The sequence below is a fragment of the Myodes glareolus genome, chromosome 8, assembly GCF_982192425.1.
Source record: "Myodes glareolus chromosome 8, mMyoGla1.1, whole genome shotgun sequence".
NCBI classification, from domain to species: Eukaryota; Metazoa; Chordata; class Mammalia; order Rodentia; family Cricetidae; genus Myodes; species Myodes glareolus.
In genome coordinates, this window is record NC_142033.1 from 48576089 (window position 1) to 48593232 (window position 17144).

Consider the following 17144-nt stretch of genomic DNA (forward strand, 5'->3'; position numbering starts at 1 on the left):
TCATTTTTGCTATGTTAATTCTACCTACCCAAGAGCATGGGAGATCAAATGTTGAGGTACTTGAAAGCTTATATGTGAAAATTTTAATCATAATATTATTCATTTGCTAATATTTAATTTGGGGGTGATATTAAATATATAGGTCCATATTTGTTGAAAACTGATATGAACCTCAAAAGAAGCGCAACAAGCGAAGAGGATTATACATCAGTTCAAAAGTCTACGGCATGCTGAGATATGTGTGGTAGAATAAGACATTGTAGCAGTTAATATAAAACAGGCTTTCTACTGCAAGATTACATAACTGAGAATCTTACATTTTAACTACTGAAATATTCCTTTTATAATATACCATATACAAGAATTTTATCAATATCACTGATTTTTCAATGTTATTTAAACTATAGAAAATTACCTTGAACAATAACCTTTGATCCTGTGATTGTTCTACTATTCTGATATTTATTTCATTGGCATATGAACAGTTGTAACAAACATTTTCTACTTGCTGAATATATAAAATGCCTCATTTTTCAATCTGGTTATAGTTATTTCAGTCTGTCAATAGCTCAATATAGGGAAATATGAACAGAAGTCACATGACCAGTTTCTTCCACAATGATCATGAATGACATGCATACAGAAGGGCAAAGCACAAGGTAACAGTAATCCAGATAGCAACATCATGGGATAGAGAAGCTGCCTGAGTCCAAAGTTTTAAAAAGAAAGAACATGAAGAAGAAGGAGGAAGAGGAGGAGGAGGAGGAGAAGGAGGAGGGGAGGGGGAGAGGGAGAGGGAGAAGGAGAAGGAAAAGGAGAAGAAGATAATGATGATGATGAAGAAACAGAGAAGAAGAAAAAATGTTATCCCCACAGTTACTTGGGTTTAAAATGGTTTTGAAAATAAGATAGGCAAAAATTTGACCTCTGTCCTTAGTGTTTCATGTTTGTCTGAGAATTATAGGGGCATGACCGATCAGTTTAACAACATACATATGTGCAGTTGTGTCGTTATTGTCGTTAATGTTGATGTTTTTACTCTTAGAGGACCCATCACCCAACTCCCAAATAAATACACAGAGACTTATTCTTACTTATGAATGCCTGGCATTTGTTTGACTTGTTTCTATCCAGCTTTCCTAACTTAAATTATCTGGTTTCTAATTAGCTATGTTTTGCCTCTGGGCTTTTTACCTTTCTTTATTCTACATATCTTTCTTTCCTTTTTACTCTGTGATCGACTGCATGGCAGAGGGTCTGGCCCCTGGTGTCCTTTTCTTCTTCTCCTCTCACTCCTTGCTCTCTTCCATAGATTTTTCCCCTCTATTTATTCTCTCTGAATGACAGCCCATCCGTCATCTCTCTCCTGTCTAGCTATTGGCCATTCAACTCTTTATTATACTAATCAGGTGTTTTAGGCAGGCAAACTAACACAGCTTCACAGAGTTAAACAAATGCAGCATAAAAGAAAGGAATATGTCTTTCAATTATTAAACACATATTACACAGCATAAACACATGTAACACATCTTAAAGCAATGCTCCAAACACAAATATAATTACATTTTCAGAGATGAAAGAACTCTCATTACAGAAAAAAAAATCTAAAAATCAGTTTAAGTGCTAGGCTTATAAACAATATGAACAAGGGGAGTAAATTTTGAAACAATGTAGTGAGAAGGAGGTTGGGCTTATAGCAGTTATCTATGGTAAGTTACTAGGTAGTTGAGGGTTAATTCCAAAACTTTCTACAGATCTCTCACTGCTTCTAATTCCTATTCCTGGTAAGAAGGATATCTTCCTTCCTTCAATTGCACAGAGAAAACGGTCCTATTGGGAATTCTTCCCCCGCTGCTTGTAGACCAACATGCCATTCTCTATCTGCTTGTCTTTAAAAATGTCTTTGAATCAAAACAAATGATGTGCTGGAGTGGTAAGGTTTCAAGTGAACTCTCAACTCCTGAGCCATCAGCACAGCACTTCAGCCAAAATGGAAGCACTTGGTCTCAATAATCTCTCCACTAAGTCTCTGCTGTTACTAACTCAGTGTACTAATTTGTTTCCCACTTTTTATAGAGAAGAAATAAAAATGTATGAAAAGACTTAACTACTTAATTTCAGTATTTATAAATGAACTTTGGATATATCTTATTAATAGAAAAACCACAAAACATGGATTCATTCTATTCCACCAAAATAATCAAAAACACAGAAAAAAACAAAAGGCAAGTTACCAAATCTCCTCCCTTCTCCTCCCTTCCAGTTGATTCCTATTTCCTACCATATACCATTATTTTCTCCAAACTTTTTTTTAAACCCACTGAGTCCACTTTGTACTATCAGCATGCACATGTTCCTAAAGTACTCCACTTATAAGGAAACTGTCAGGGCCTGCACACTTATGGAAAACTGACTCCATCTCTCAGCAGCCTTCAGTTGCTAATAGCTCCTTGGTGATGGAGGATTTTCTGAATCTACCTATGCTTCGATCGGGGCTGACCTTGTACAGGTCTTGTATGTCCACGCACACATGCTGTGATGTCATGCGTGCAACAGTCCTTGACTGCACAAAATACACTACTTCGCTGCAGTCACCCACTGCCTTTGACTCTTGGAAGTCTTCTCCTTCCATTTACTACCTATCATCAGCGGAGTGCTAGATGTTAAAATGCTATTTCATCAAGTAGTTCATCATATACACAATGCTTTTTAAATATATGTACTAAAGCACAAGTGATATTTCTGAATAAGTAGATACCACAACAATAGCTAGAAATTAAACTTCTTTTCTTGGGGAGGGTTATTTAAAAGCACAATAAAAACTAACTTAAAATGAAGTTTCTTCCTTTTAAAAATAGTATTATAGCCCATTAATTCATAAAGACAAGTTGACTTAATTAGGACGTGGGTCATTCAATTTATAGGCATTAGAATAATTTTAAAAAACAGATGTCAGGTGTTTTATACAGTTTCTTTTTCTATTTCAGTTATTTGTAAGATTAGATTTCTGTTCTAGGGAAACTTGGCGAATGCCAGTGTTTGTGATAGAATCAAGCCCAGATCTATTAAATGTATCTGTTCCATGGGCACCACACACTGGGAGCTTCTGTCTTCATTCTGGGTGAAATTAGTGATGTGCAGTAGAGTGCAAAGGTTACATGCCTTCCTGCTTTACCTCCTGAAGCAGTGCTAAAACCCGAAGAGAACCCCGACTGAAAAGAAAACATGGTTTTAATCAGCGGCTGGAAATCTCACTTGCATTTCCTCCCCCAAGCTGAATATCAAAGAGCCTCTTTAGTCAAAACAAAAATAACTCCAGCAGGTGTCTGTTTCTTTTCAACACATTTTATCTCGTCTTGGGGCCTATGGTCACTGAAGCTTCCTCACCATAGGCTGTGTTGTAGGGGAGAAAATGTTCCCATGGTTACAACAAAATTATTAAAAAAAATCCGAAAAACTGAAAACAGAGCAAAACAAGGCAAAACCAAACCAAACAAAAAACCCTTACTGTTGAAAACATTCCACTTCAGGCTTATGAAGATTTAGCATGTCGCATGATTGCACTTCTCAGGTTAAGAGGTTAGCAAATATATGTGCACAACACTCTGAGAATTACACTGGAAACAGTTACATAAGAAACCCTAGGGACAGCCTTAGTCACTTTTCTCACATTGTGCCAATAATCAGATATCTGTTGGCGAACATTCCACTATTAAGTATATTTATATTTTCCTCTAGTAAATGTAACTGCTAAGAATTTACATTATAACTTTACAAAAATAATGAAAGACATGGTTGGTAAGAATCTAATTTCTCTAAGTTAATGGTGGATTAAACCCATAACAATATCTGGTAACCAAATGGTATTTCAGGACTTTAGACTATAAAATGGATGATTTATCAATACCTATTTTCCAAATCTTATTATGTCGGTGCCATTTGTTTCATTTTTTTCTTTTACTATTTAATAAAGTTTTTTACAAAAGGCATATTATGTATAAAAGTATGTAAGATGAGTAATATCTGTACCCAGAAATAAAAGCAGTTAATTTCAAGACACGGAGATTGCTTAAATTGGTGGCTGGATAGTTGGAGCAATGGTTATAAGCACTTGTGATTCTGCCAGAATTCAAAGTTCAGTTTTCCAGCACCCATTCACTTTAAGTGACTCCAACCACCTGTAACTACAGGATATTAAAATCTAATACCCTCTTACGAAGTTCTTAGTAGGCACCTACATACATCACACACACACACACACACACACACACACACGAGAGAGAGAGAGAGAGAGAGAGAGAGAGAGAGAGAGAGGGAGAGAGAGAGAGAGAGAGAGAGAGAGAGAGAGAGAGAGAATTTAAATAAAAGAGTCATGGAAAGTTATCATTGGTATTTAAGTAAGTCCATTGATTTATGTCATTTACAAGTATAGTAAACTTTAGTATTTAAAAAGTATAGCATCTGTATTAAATATGTTCAGATGTTTCTTCTGTCATCGATAAGTATGACAAAAACTAACACAACATTTTCATTGTCCTAGATATTATAAGCAACCTCAAAATCATTTCCAGTCAGAAGGATGTGGGTAAGGTATATGCAAACCGCAACACTGCATATTCAGGAGTGGAGTCTAGTGGTTCAGTAAATGACCATACACCATGCTCATACTGTCAGAACAAAGTGGGTTTTGAATCCATAGAGGCCTGCTAACCAATCCCTCACTGATTCCAAGAAGTCATTCTATATATCTGGTCCATGGAATATTTACCCATAAAAAAGGGAACCACACCATTCTATTTCAATTATTTAGTTCACAGGGAAAAGCAAATTATTAGAAAATCTGACTATGAAGGAGACCCTAAAGAATTCTGTAGATAATAAGGGAGACTGTTTCCCAACTGGCCATCTCTTGTCACCACATAAATCTTCCAGTACTGGGACTGGGTTGTATCCAATTGAGTTGTTGTCTAAAGGGGTCCCAAGGAAATCTCCAAACGACTCAGGCTGTTCCCAAGACAATGGGTTGCTTTAGACAAATTGAAAGCAGGGTCCCAATGCTGAAGACAACATCTACACAATTCATTGATTTTGTGTATGACATTTACTCCTATGTTCTAGTGTCTCTCACACAGAAAGGTACTTTGCAGGCTACCCAAAGAAAAAATGCAAACACGAACCCAACTACAAATCTTTTGATCTTCAGTGCTGCCCTACCTGCAAAATATGCCAGGGCAATAGTGGTACAAATCATGTGGAAATAATCAACCAAAGTTTGATATTACTTACATCCTAATCTATGAGATGGAACTTACACACAAAACTGCTTGGGTGACCAGAACCAGAAACTATATAGCCCAGGTATCTAGAATAAAATCAAATACCACTGGTACAAGGGAAGAAAAAGCAGTTTAAAATGACTCCTAATGATATTATGTTACATTTGCAGTTCAATGCTTTATTCAGCCATCATCAGAGAAGCTTCCTCCTGTAACAAGTGAGAACAAATACATAAACCCACTGCCAGATATTACACACAGATACAGAGAGACCTTAGAATACATTGGACATCGCCATCAAATCTGTGCCCTCAAGGAACCCTGCAGAAGAGGATGCTGAAAGAGTGTGAGAGCCAGAGAGAATGGAGAACACAGGAGAAGAAAGTTCCTCTAAGCCAGCTAAGCAAAACTGATACAAACTAACAGAGACAGAAGCATCAAGAATAGTCAATATGGAGCTGAAGTAGGTTCCCTGCACACATATTATTGCTTTCAGCTTAATTTTCTATAGGATTCTGGAGTATGAAAACAAGTGTGTTTCCGGCTCTTGTGACTTCTCTTTGGATTTTTTTCCTTCAGTTTGTCTGTCTTGTCGAACTTCAAAGTGATTGCATTTTGTTTTATTGTATTATATTTTATGTTGTTATGTTCTGTTGCTATTTTTATAAGAACTTATCAAGCCTATTCTTTTTAAATTAGAGACAGAAATGAATGGATCAGATAGAAGGAGAAGTTGGCAAGAACTAGGATAAGTAGATGAAGGAGAAACTATAACCAGGATATTATATGAGAAATGAACCCATAATAAAATGGAGGGAAAAAGAAAAATTTGAGCCAAGATCATTGTGGAAGCATGATATAGATAATGGTAACTTTAATTTTGATATCAACAATTCTTATCAATTTCTTTATTATTTTGACTCTTGAAAAGGTAGCTCAAATTTCTTTATATTAAGGTAAGACTTTTTGAGACAAAGTTTCTCTGTGTTGCCTTGACTGTCCTAGAACTTACTTTGTTAGTCCAAACTGGCCTCAAACTCCCAGAGATCCTCCTGATTTTACCTTCTGAGTTCTTAGATTAAAGGTGTGCACCACCACTGCCTCACTTTATGTAAGAAGATTTTGAGAGGACACAGAGAAGACCAAGAGGTGAGTGAACACCTACCCAGTGGGGCACACCACTCTCTAGGCCCTCCATATGAGGACAAAATCCCAGACCCCTCAGCTTTTCTAGCCAACCAGCAGGCAAGCTTCCTGAAGGTAGGTTGCTCCACCCCATCTTATAAATCGGACCCTGTAAGCTTCAAGTCCCACTCATCCCCCAAATCCTCCTGTCTTCTGTGACCTCAGAGGAACTCTGTAACATGGGCTACAACTACACAGAGAAGACCAAGAGGTAGGCTGTGACAACACCCCCACCCCATCCATCAGACCTTGTAAGCTACAAGTCCTATTGTGTCCTTAAACCCTCCTATTGCCTTGTGATATTAGAGGAACTCTGAAGCAAAGGCTTGGCTGCACAGAGTGAACTAAGAAAGCAAACCAAGAGAGAAGACCAAGAAAGTAGACCAAGAGAGCAGTCCAAGAGAGACTTCAGTGGTTCCCTGACACACAGACAGTGACAGTACAGAGCAGACCAAGAACAGTTCCCAAAGACAAATATCAACTGCAATGATTCAACTAAGAGGCAAAGACATTGCTGGCACCAATTGGAGAAAGAGTTGGATAGGTACCCAAAAAATAATTCATCCAACAACCTAAAAAGCAATATGGTAACATCAGAATCAAGTGGTCAAACAACAGAAAGACAAGATCATGCTAACCCAAAAGAAGTATAAGAAAATGGTTTTAAATAAAACTTTATGAGGATGATGGAGGCCTTTAAAGAAGAAAAAAAATTCCTTAAAGAAATGGAGAAAAAGATAAGCAAAATACTGGGAGAAATCAATAAATCTCTTAAAGAAACCCAAGAAGAAGCAATCAAACAGGTGAAGCAAGCAGTTCATACAGTTCAAAACTTGAAGATTGAAATAGAGGCAATAAAGAAAACACAAACTGGGAAAATTCTGGAAATGGAAAATCTGGGTAAATGAACGGGAACTACAGAGGCAAGCATAACCAACAGAATACAAGAGAATGGAAGAGAGAATCTCAGGTGCTAAAGAGACTATAGAGGATAGAGATTTTTCAGTCAAAGAAAACATTAAATCTAAAATATTCTTAACATAAAACATCCAGGAAATCTAGGACACAGTGAAAAGACCTAACCTAAGAATAATAGGAATAGAAAAACTCTGGCTCAAAGGTACAGAAAGTATATTCAAAAAATCATAGAAGAAAAATTTCCCATCCTAGAGAAGGATATTCCTATGAAGATACAAGAAGTTTACAGAACACCAAATAGATAGAACCAAAAAAAGTTCTCTTGCTATATAATAATCAAAGCAAAAAACATACAGAGTAAAGAAAGAATATTAATAGCCACAAAGAAAATGGTTCAAATAGCATATAAAGGCAGATCTATGAGAATTACATCTGACTTTTCAATGAAAACCATGAAAGCTAGAATGTCCTGGCTACTATACCCAGAAAAGCTTCCAATCACCATCGATGGAGAAAACAAAATACTCCATGACAAAACCATATTTAAACAATATCTATCCACAAATTCAGCCCTACAAAAAGTACTAGAAGGTAAACTCCAGCCCAAGGAAGCACACTGCAACAATAAAAACACAGACGACAGTTAAACTCATACTAGCAAGCCCCAAAGAAAAGAAACACACAAACACTACCACAAGATAATAACAGGGATTAACAATCACTTGTCATTATTATCTCTTAATATCAATGGACTCAATTCAACTGTGAAAAAACACAGGTTAAAAGAATGGATATGAAAGTCATCTAAAATAGATATTACCTCAGAGCAAAGGGTTGGGAAAAATTTTTCCAGTCAAATGAACCTAAGAAGCAAGTGGATGTAGCTACCCTAATATCTAACAAATAGACTTCAAACTAAAAATCAATCAATATAGATGGAGAATGATACTTTACACTCATCATAGGAATATTAGTCAAGATAAAGTCTCAATCCTGAACATCTATGCCCCCAATACAAGAGTATATATGTAAAACAAAACAAAACAAACAAAAAAACATTTCTTAAGCTTAAATCACACATCAACCCCCCACACTAATAGTAGCAGATTTCAACACCCCAGTCTCCTCAATGGACAGGTCATCAACCAGACAGAAATTTAACAGAGAAATAAGAAAACTAGCAAATGTCATGACTAAAATGAACTTAACAGACATCTACAGAACATTCCAACCAACTACAAAAGTATATATCTTCTAGGGCTGGAGAGAGGCTCAGTGGTTAAGAACATTGCCTGCTCTTCCAGAGGTCCTAAGTTCAATTTGCAGCAACCACATGGTGGCTCACAACCATCTGTAATGAGTTCTGTTGTCCTCTTCTCATGTGCAGGCACACATGGAGGCAGAATGTTGTACACATAATAATAAATAAATGAATCTTTTTTTAAAAAAAAGAATATACCTTCTATTTTCACCTTATGGAACCTTCTATAAGAGTGACCACATACTCAGTAACAAAACAAACTTCAACAAATACAAAAAAAAATTGAAATAACCCCCTGTATCTTATCAGATAAACATGGTTTAAAGTTACAAGTTAAAACAACACTAATTACAGAAAGCCTACAAATGGAAATTGATCAGTTGAAGCACCCCTGGGTCAAGGAAGAACTAAAGAAATAAATTAAAGACTTCCTAGAATTCAATGAAAACAAAGGTACAATGTATTCAAATCTATGGAATACTATGAAAGCAGTGCTAAGTGGGAAGTTCATAGCATTAAGTGCCTACATAAAGAAAGTGGAGAAATCTCACACTAGCAAACCAAGAGAACACCTGAAACATCAAGAACAAAAAGAAGCAGACACACCCAGGAGGAGTAGACAACAGGAAATAATCAAATTGAAGGCTGAAATCAATAAAATAGAAACAAACAAACAAAAAAATACAAAGAATCAATAAAACAAAGAGCTGGTTCTTTGAGAAAATCAGCAAGATATAAAAACCCTTATCCAAATTAATTAAAAGACAGAGAAAGAACAACCAAATTAACAAAATCAAAAATGTAAAGGGGGACATAACAACAGACAACAAGGAAATCCAGAGAATCAGTTTGTCACACTACAAAAACTTGTACTCCACAAAATTGGACAATGTAAAAGAAAAGGACAATTTTCTGGATAGGTACTACATACCTAAATGAAATCAAGACCAGGTAAACAATTTAAATAGACCTATATCCTGCAAGAAAACAGAAGCAGTCATCAAAAGACTCCCAATCATAAAATGTCCAGAACTGAATGGCTTCAGTGCAGAATTCTACCAAATCTTCAAAGAACTAATACCTATACTCCTCAAAGTGTTCCACATAATAGAAACAAAAGGAACATTGCCAAACTCTCTTTATGAGGCTACAGTTACTGTGATACCAAATCCACACAAAGACTCAGCCAATAAACAGGATTACAGACCAACCGATTCCAAGGACACATTAAAAAAAATCAAATACAATCAAGTTGGCTTTATCCCAAATATGCAAGGATGGTTTAATATATGAAAATGTGTCATTTCAATCTTCAATATAAATAAACTGAAAAAAATATGATCATCTCGTTAGATACTGAAAAAGCAATTGGCAAAATTCAATACTCCGTCATAATAAAGGTCTTGGGGGGATTAGGGATACAAGAAACATATGTAAACATTATAAAATCAATATGCAGCAAGTTGACAGCCAACATCAAATTAATGGAGAGAAATTTAAAACGATTCCACTAAGAGAAGGCTTTCAGAAAACTTGGAATCAACCTACCTCAAGACCCTACAAAACAACTCTTGTGATGAATGGATGCTTAAAAGAAACCCCACACTAGTTCAGAATTGAGAAATAGTATTTATTTAGGGGTAAACTCACAAATAAAAATTCTCTGCTTGAACAGTGGACACAGATGGAATCTAGCAGTCTAACAATCTGAACGAGCAGCTGGTGAAAAGGAGGAAGGAAGTGGTGGACTCAGGCTCTACATCAGCATATATGGTCTAAGAGGCCACACCCCAGTAGGTAGGTAACCATAAGCTATAAGATTTCCCTTGTTTGTTTAAATAAGAGAATTCTAAGCCTAATACAAAATTATATACAATAAGAACAACTATATTCAATAATTATCCTATCTTAACTAGTTTAAGTCTTATAAATAACTTGACCAAATCAAGAGAGGAAAGTAACTACAAGTATCTAGTCTTTAACCCCATAGAAGATCAGAGAAGGGAAATAATATTACTTGAGTAAACAGGAAGTGCAATCAAGCAACTTTCAAAATATGCAACAAATGACAGAGACAACTGGTTACCTGGGCAATCACCCAAAGTCTCATTTGCAACGTTGAAGCAACCAACTTTGGCTAAGGCCTAGAATAACTGACAGATCATTTTTGAAGGCAGGAAATTTTTCAAAACCATCCTACCCTGTCTTGTCAAGATTTGACAATCCTGCTTATCTATTTCTAGATCCTGAATATCTTGTCAGTGGTTGAGGCACTGACATTTCTTTGCCCAAAGGCCAGTTTTGCCAAGAAGAAAACAAGCTCTAAGTGGAGTGTCTTTGGTGCTCAACATTCTCTCAGGAAAAGATAGGTGCTGCCAGGAGCAATTGTGCTTCATTTCAACAGAACCCTAAGTTATTTAAATGCCATATTCTATAACTCTTTAAAGTGATTGAAGGTTACCTATCTATGTAGAATATAATTTCTATGTATCTAAAGAACCTGATTAGTCTAACTATAAGTATGACAAATGTAGATGACTATTGATCTATAGTTCTTAGTACTTACATAACTTAAAGACTAAGACTTCATACTAGGATATTATACAATGAATAACTGCATAACAAATGAGGACAATGACCTTAAAATATGGACAATGACCTTAAAATATAAACAATGTATATTGCAATATGATAAATATATACAAAAATGTTTTAAGCAGAGGTAGAATCATGCATGCATACATTATTTAATGTAATTTAACTTTGTATACAAGAATTTATACCATTGTAATTGCCTATAAATAATAACTCACAAGTATTCACTCTATTACTCACTATTATTATTAGTGTGCGTAAGCTCACACAAATCTATTATCCCATCCAATTTCCCCCTTTTTCTTCAAAGAGCCTGTAAAATTTCCCCCCAAACCCCAACACTATACCAGTTATAATCAACCCCTAAATGATGTCCCTTACCCTGAGGGCAAACTTTGTTGGGAGAGGGGAAGTCATCTTCTAGAATTCTTCCAACTGTTTTGGGAAAATGTTCTGTCTATGGAATACTTTGAAAGTTAAATGATGGTGAAGTTCCAACATTACTATCTGATATGTTTGCAAATAGTCTCTGAGTATTTGGTAGGGTTTTTATGAGCTTCCTATTTAGAGGTTTGGCCAGAATGTTGTAAAAACATGCACTGTTCAGCTAACCTATTTGGAACCATCATGAGCAGCTGGTACCCAAAACAGGTCTTATAGTAGCACTATCAGTATCATTATGTAATGAGAATGTAGAGAGAATGTATAACTTAACTGTTGGCCATCACTCAGGGATCAGCATTCAAATGTAAATGAAGTCATAAATGTGCATCAGCTCCCCAAACACAATCTAAAGATTTTATTTTAGAATGACCAACAGTAACATTTTGAAGATGTATTATAATGCTAAAAGTACTTTCCTTTGGCTCCAGATCTTTAGTGGGTTCAGAACTAGATATCCTATATCCTCAACACGTGTTCAGTCCATTTATAAAGACTTCTGAAAGGATCATAAACTTCATCCTACAGCACTCACCTCTTATCATAAAGCATTAAAAGAAAAAAAATCCTTTGAAATTAGAGTGAAGAAAATGTGTGCTCTGTCTAGTCAATGCCATCTGCCAATGGAAAGGAGAAAAAAAGATGCTTTAAATTTTAGTCTTAGTGATATGAACCAAAGAAAAAAAGTGTGCAGATTATAGTGCTTGACTTCATCTCCAGGAGATATATAATGTAGAGCTAACTTTGTGTTTTCAAACTGCTATATCTAAAAGAGGAGCACAGACTGGACATACTCTGTGAGCCAAGAGAAATGCAAGGAATCCTTTTAGATGACTGTTATTTCCAGTTTGAGGCAATACATTACTGTGCTTTCTACAAATGGAGTGGATTTGAAAGGGTTCCCAGAAATATAATAGAACAGCCCAAGTATATTTAAAAGAAGACAACCCGAAAATAGGCCCTGTAGAATCTACTAAGCTGAGAAGCAAGTCATGAGTAGTTAGAAGTGGTACATTCATAAAGTACCTTGATGGAGGCTTGTACTCAAGAACCTCACCAGAGAATGCATCTGAAGTTGAAATATGCTTCACTAAGAATTCACTAACACCATATTCATTACAGAACTCTGAATCTTTACTTTTGTTCATTGCTAGGTACAGAAGAAACAAGTAAAGTCGGATGGACAGAGAAGAAGTTCAAAATCTCAGTACAAAATCCATGAGGCTCGGCTCTTACCCACATACCCACTCTTCCCTATCTCCATGCACCCTGGGTGTCAGGAATATTAAGTTCAAGCCTAGGAAACAGAATTTTTAAATATCATGAAATACCATGGGAGTTAATATTGATCCTGTTCATTATACCAAGGAAATGTTAAGTTCTTCACTGAATATTTGTTGCTTATCTTAAAGATAACAGTCATTTCTTGATGGTGTAATGAAGCAGTTTCAAGAGGTAGAGATCTGTTGCTGTCAGGAGGCTTATATTGTTCTGCAAAAGATAGAAATCAAACGATATGATTAAAGAACTCAATTGACATTGAGAAGAAAAAATGTTGGGTAAAGGCTTCAAGGACAACAGTGGGTGGTGGATTAGGCTTCTCCAGCATGAGATAATAAACTCTACTCCACTGTTAATCTAATCACACACTCTTCCTAAAACTACATAAAGCATTTCTAAGAAGCAAAGGGAAGCCTAGCAATATATAACACTTGTAAGAGGAAATACAAGACTAATACCCACATACAGTAATGAGCTTTATTCTCTTAAATACTTGAATCCCCTTAATGTCCATGGTTTTACACTACTAAAAATATTAAACTGATAGTTACATAAGTAAATAATACCAAAGTTTTCAATTATATTATGTGTTGGAGAGTCTTTGAAGCAGAACATTTTGTTATCACATTAGTAAATCACATCACCTCCAAGACACCTAAGTAACCATGAGATGACTGTCCTGTGTGACATGCACAGTGGACCACAGGAGGTTAGCATCTTGGGTGGGACAAAAGACAACCATACCTGGATGTCAATAGAGAAAGCTAATGACAATCTAAAGCTATGACAAATGCCTATCATTCTTGTCCATCAATCACTTCACATAGTCGGAGGTCATTATTATCTTTGATGAGGGTATAACTGATGTGAGATTCCCCTCTGTACGCTGTATTAGCATTAATGAATAAAGAAACTGCGTTGGCCTGTTGAAAGGACAGAATTTAGGTAGGCAGGGAAGACAGAATTGAATGCTGGGAGGAAGAAAGGCAGAGTCAGATAAATACCATGGAACCACTACCAGAGATAGACTTGCTGAAACTTTGCTGGTAGGCCATGACCTCATGGTGATGCACAGATTAATGAGATGGGTTAAATTAACATGTGAAAGTTAGCCGATAAGATTAGAGCTAATGGGCCAAGCAGTGATTTAATTAATATGGTTTCTGTGTGATTGTTTTTAGTGTAAGCTAGCCAGGTGGCCAGAAAGAACAAGCAGTCAGCCCCCTCCCAGTAACATATAACTATTATCTTTGGTGAGGGTATAACAAAAAACAGTCACATAATATTTTTCATGCCATATTGTTATAGCTGCTCTTTTGTTGGTTCTTACCAATGACTTACTGTCTCTAGTAAGTGAAACCCTATCATATTAATATCCTTATAGAAAAAAGCATAATATTCATGGAACTTGGTACTATCCACAGTTTCACACATTAACTGGAGTCTTCAAATGTCACCCTTATGGATAATAAGGAATATTATAGTTACATAATTTTGCCAGTCACAATACTTCCTCTACCACGCTCTTTTTTCCTGTCATGCAAAATCATCCTGTTTTCACCCTGCAAATATGAAGTCCATTCTCCTGAATCATGGCTTAGATACAAAGGAGGATTAGGGAGAGATTAGATTGGTATTCTGCCTTGAAGCGGGGAAAAGAAGTATCTAACTTTAAAATGTTACTTCCCTTCCTGTATGAAAAGCAAAAGTGAAATAATGGAGTGAAATATAGGGTTGTGGAAGTTTATTATTTATTTATTTATTAAAAATTTCCACCTCTTCCCCACCTCCCATTTGCCTCCCACTTCCCCCAATCCCCCTCCCCCCTCTCATGTCCTAAGAGCAGTCAGGGTTCCCTGCCCCGTGAGAAGTCCAAGGTCCTCCCCCCTCCATCCAGGTCTAGGAAGATGAGCATCCAAACAAACCAGGCTCCCACAAAGCCAGTCCATGCAACAGAATCAAAACCCAGTGCCATTGACCTTGGCTTCCCAGTCAGCCTTCATTGACAGCCACATTCAGAGAGTCCGGTTTGATCACATGCTCCATCAGTCTCAGTCCAACTGGCCTTGATTAGCTCCCATTAGATCAGTCCCACCATCTCAGTGGGTGGACGCACACCGCACGGTCTTGACTTCCTTGCTCATGTTCTCCCTACTTCTGCTCCTTTTTGGACCTTGGGAGTTCAGTCCAGTGCTCCAATATGGGTGTCTGTCTCTATCTCCATCCATCACCAGATGAAGGTTCAATGGTGATATGCAAGATATTCATCAGTGTGGTTATCGGGCAAGGCCAGTTTAGGCACCCTCTCCTCTGCTGCCCAAGGAACAAGCTGGGGACATCTCCTTGGACCTGGGAACCCCTCTAGAGTCAAGTCTCTTGCAAACCCTAAAATGGCTCCCTTAATTAAGATATCTACTTCCCTGCTCCCATATCCACCCTTCCTCCATCCTAACCACCCCATTCCTCCCAACCTCTCTCCAATCCTCCACATCTCCCTTTTCCCTCCTCATCTCCCCTTACACCCACCCTACCCCCATCCCTGTGCACCCTTTTGCCTGGCAATCTTGTCTACTTCCAATATCCAGGAGGATAACTATATGATTTTCTTTGGGTTCACCTTCTTATTTAGCTTCTCTAGGATCACGAATTATAGGCTCAATGTCCTTTATTTATGGCTAGAATCCGCTTATGAGTGAGTACATACCATAATCATTTTTTTTGAGTCTCAGTTATTTCACTCAGTAAAGTATTTTCTATTTCCATGCAAAATTCAAGATGTCATTGTTTTTTTTACCGCTGAGTAAAACTCTAATGTATATATGTTCCACACCGTCTTTAACCATTCTTCTATTGAGGGGCACCTAGGTTGTTTCCAGGTTCTGGCTATTACAAATAGTGCTGCTATGAACATAGTTGAACAAATGCTTTTGCAGTATGATTGGGCATCTCTTGGGTATATTCCCAAGAGTAGAATTGCTGGGTCCTGAGGTAGGGCGATTCCTAGTTTCCTAAGAAACATCCACACTGATTTCCACAGTGGCTGCACAAGTTTGCATTCCCACCAACAATGGATGAGTGTTTCCCTTACTCTACATCCTCTCCAGCATAGGTTATCATTGGTGTTTTTGACTTTAGCTATTCTGACAGGTGTAAGATGGTATCTTAAAGTTGTTTTGATTTGCATTTCTCTGATGGCTAAGGAGGTTGAGCATGACCTTAAGTGTCTTTTGGCCATTCGAAGTTTATCTGTTATGAATTCTCTGTTCAGTTCAGTACCCCATTCTTTGATTGGGTCAATTAGAGTTTTAGTGTCTAGTTTCTTGAGTTCTTTATATATTTTGGAGATCAGACCTTTGTCTGCTGAGGGGTTGGTGAAGATCTTCTCCCGATTGTCTTAATGACAGTGTCCTTTGCTTTACAGAAGCTTCTCAGTTTCAGGAGGTCACATTTATTCACTGTTGCTCTTATTGTCTGTGCTCTTGGAGTTCTACTTAGGAAGTGGTCTCCTGTGCCCATGTGTTGTAGACTACTTCCCACTTTCTCTTCTATCAGGTTCAGTGTGGTCAGGTTTATATTGAGGTCTTTAATTCATTTGGACTTGAGCTTTGTGCATGGTGATAGATATGAATCTATTTTCATTCTTCTACAGGTTGACATCCAGTTATGCCAGCACCATTTGTTAAAGATGCTTTCTTTCTTCCATTGTATAATTTTAGCTCCTTTTTCGAAAATCAGGTGTTCATAGGTTTGTGGATTGATATCTGGGTCTTCTATTCGATTCCATTGGTCAACATCTCTGTTTTTGTGCCAATACAAAGCAGTTTTCATTGCTGTAGCTCTGTAATAGAGCTTGAAGTCATTTTAACTAGGCCCAGATGTGTTACATTTGTTTATGCTGTGGAATATTACTTTAACTGTGTAAAACTGTGTTACATTTGTTTATGCTGTGTTTGTTTAATTATGTAAAGATGTATTGCATTTGTTTCACCTTGCTTGCCTAAGGCACCTGATTGGTCTAATAAAAAGCTGAACAGTCAATAGCTAGGCAGAGAAAGGATAGGCAGAGCTGAAAGTGAGAGATAATAAATACTATGAGAAATCTAGGCTCTGGGAAAGAATGAGAAAAGGAGGAGGAGACAATAAAGAGATGTCTGGGGCCAGGCAGGCAGCCGCCAAGCCAGCAGACT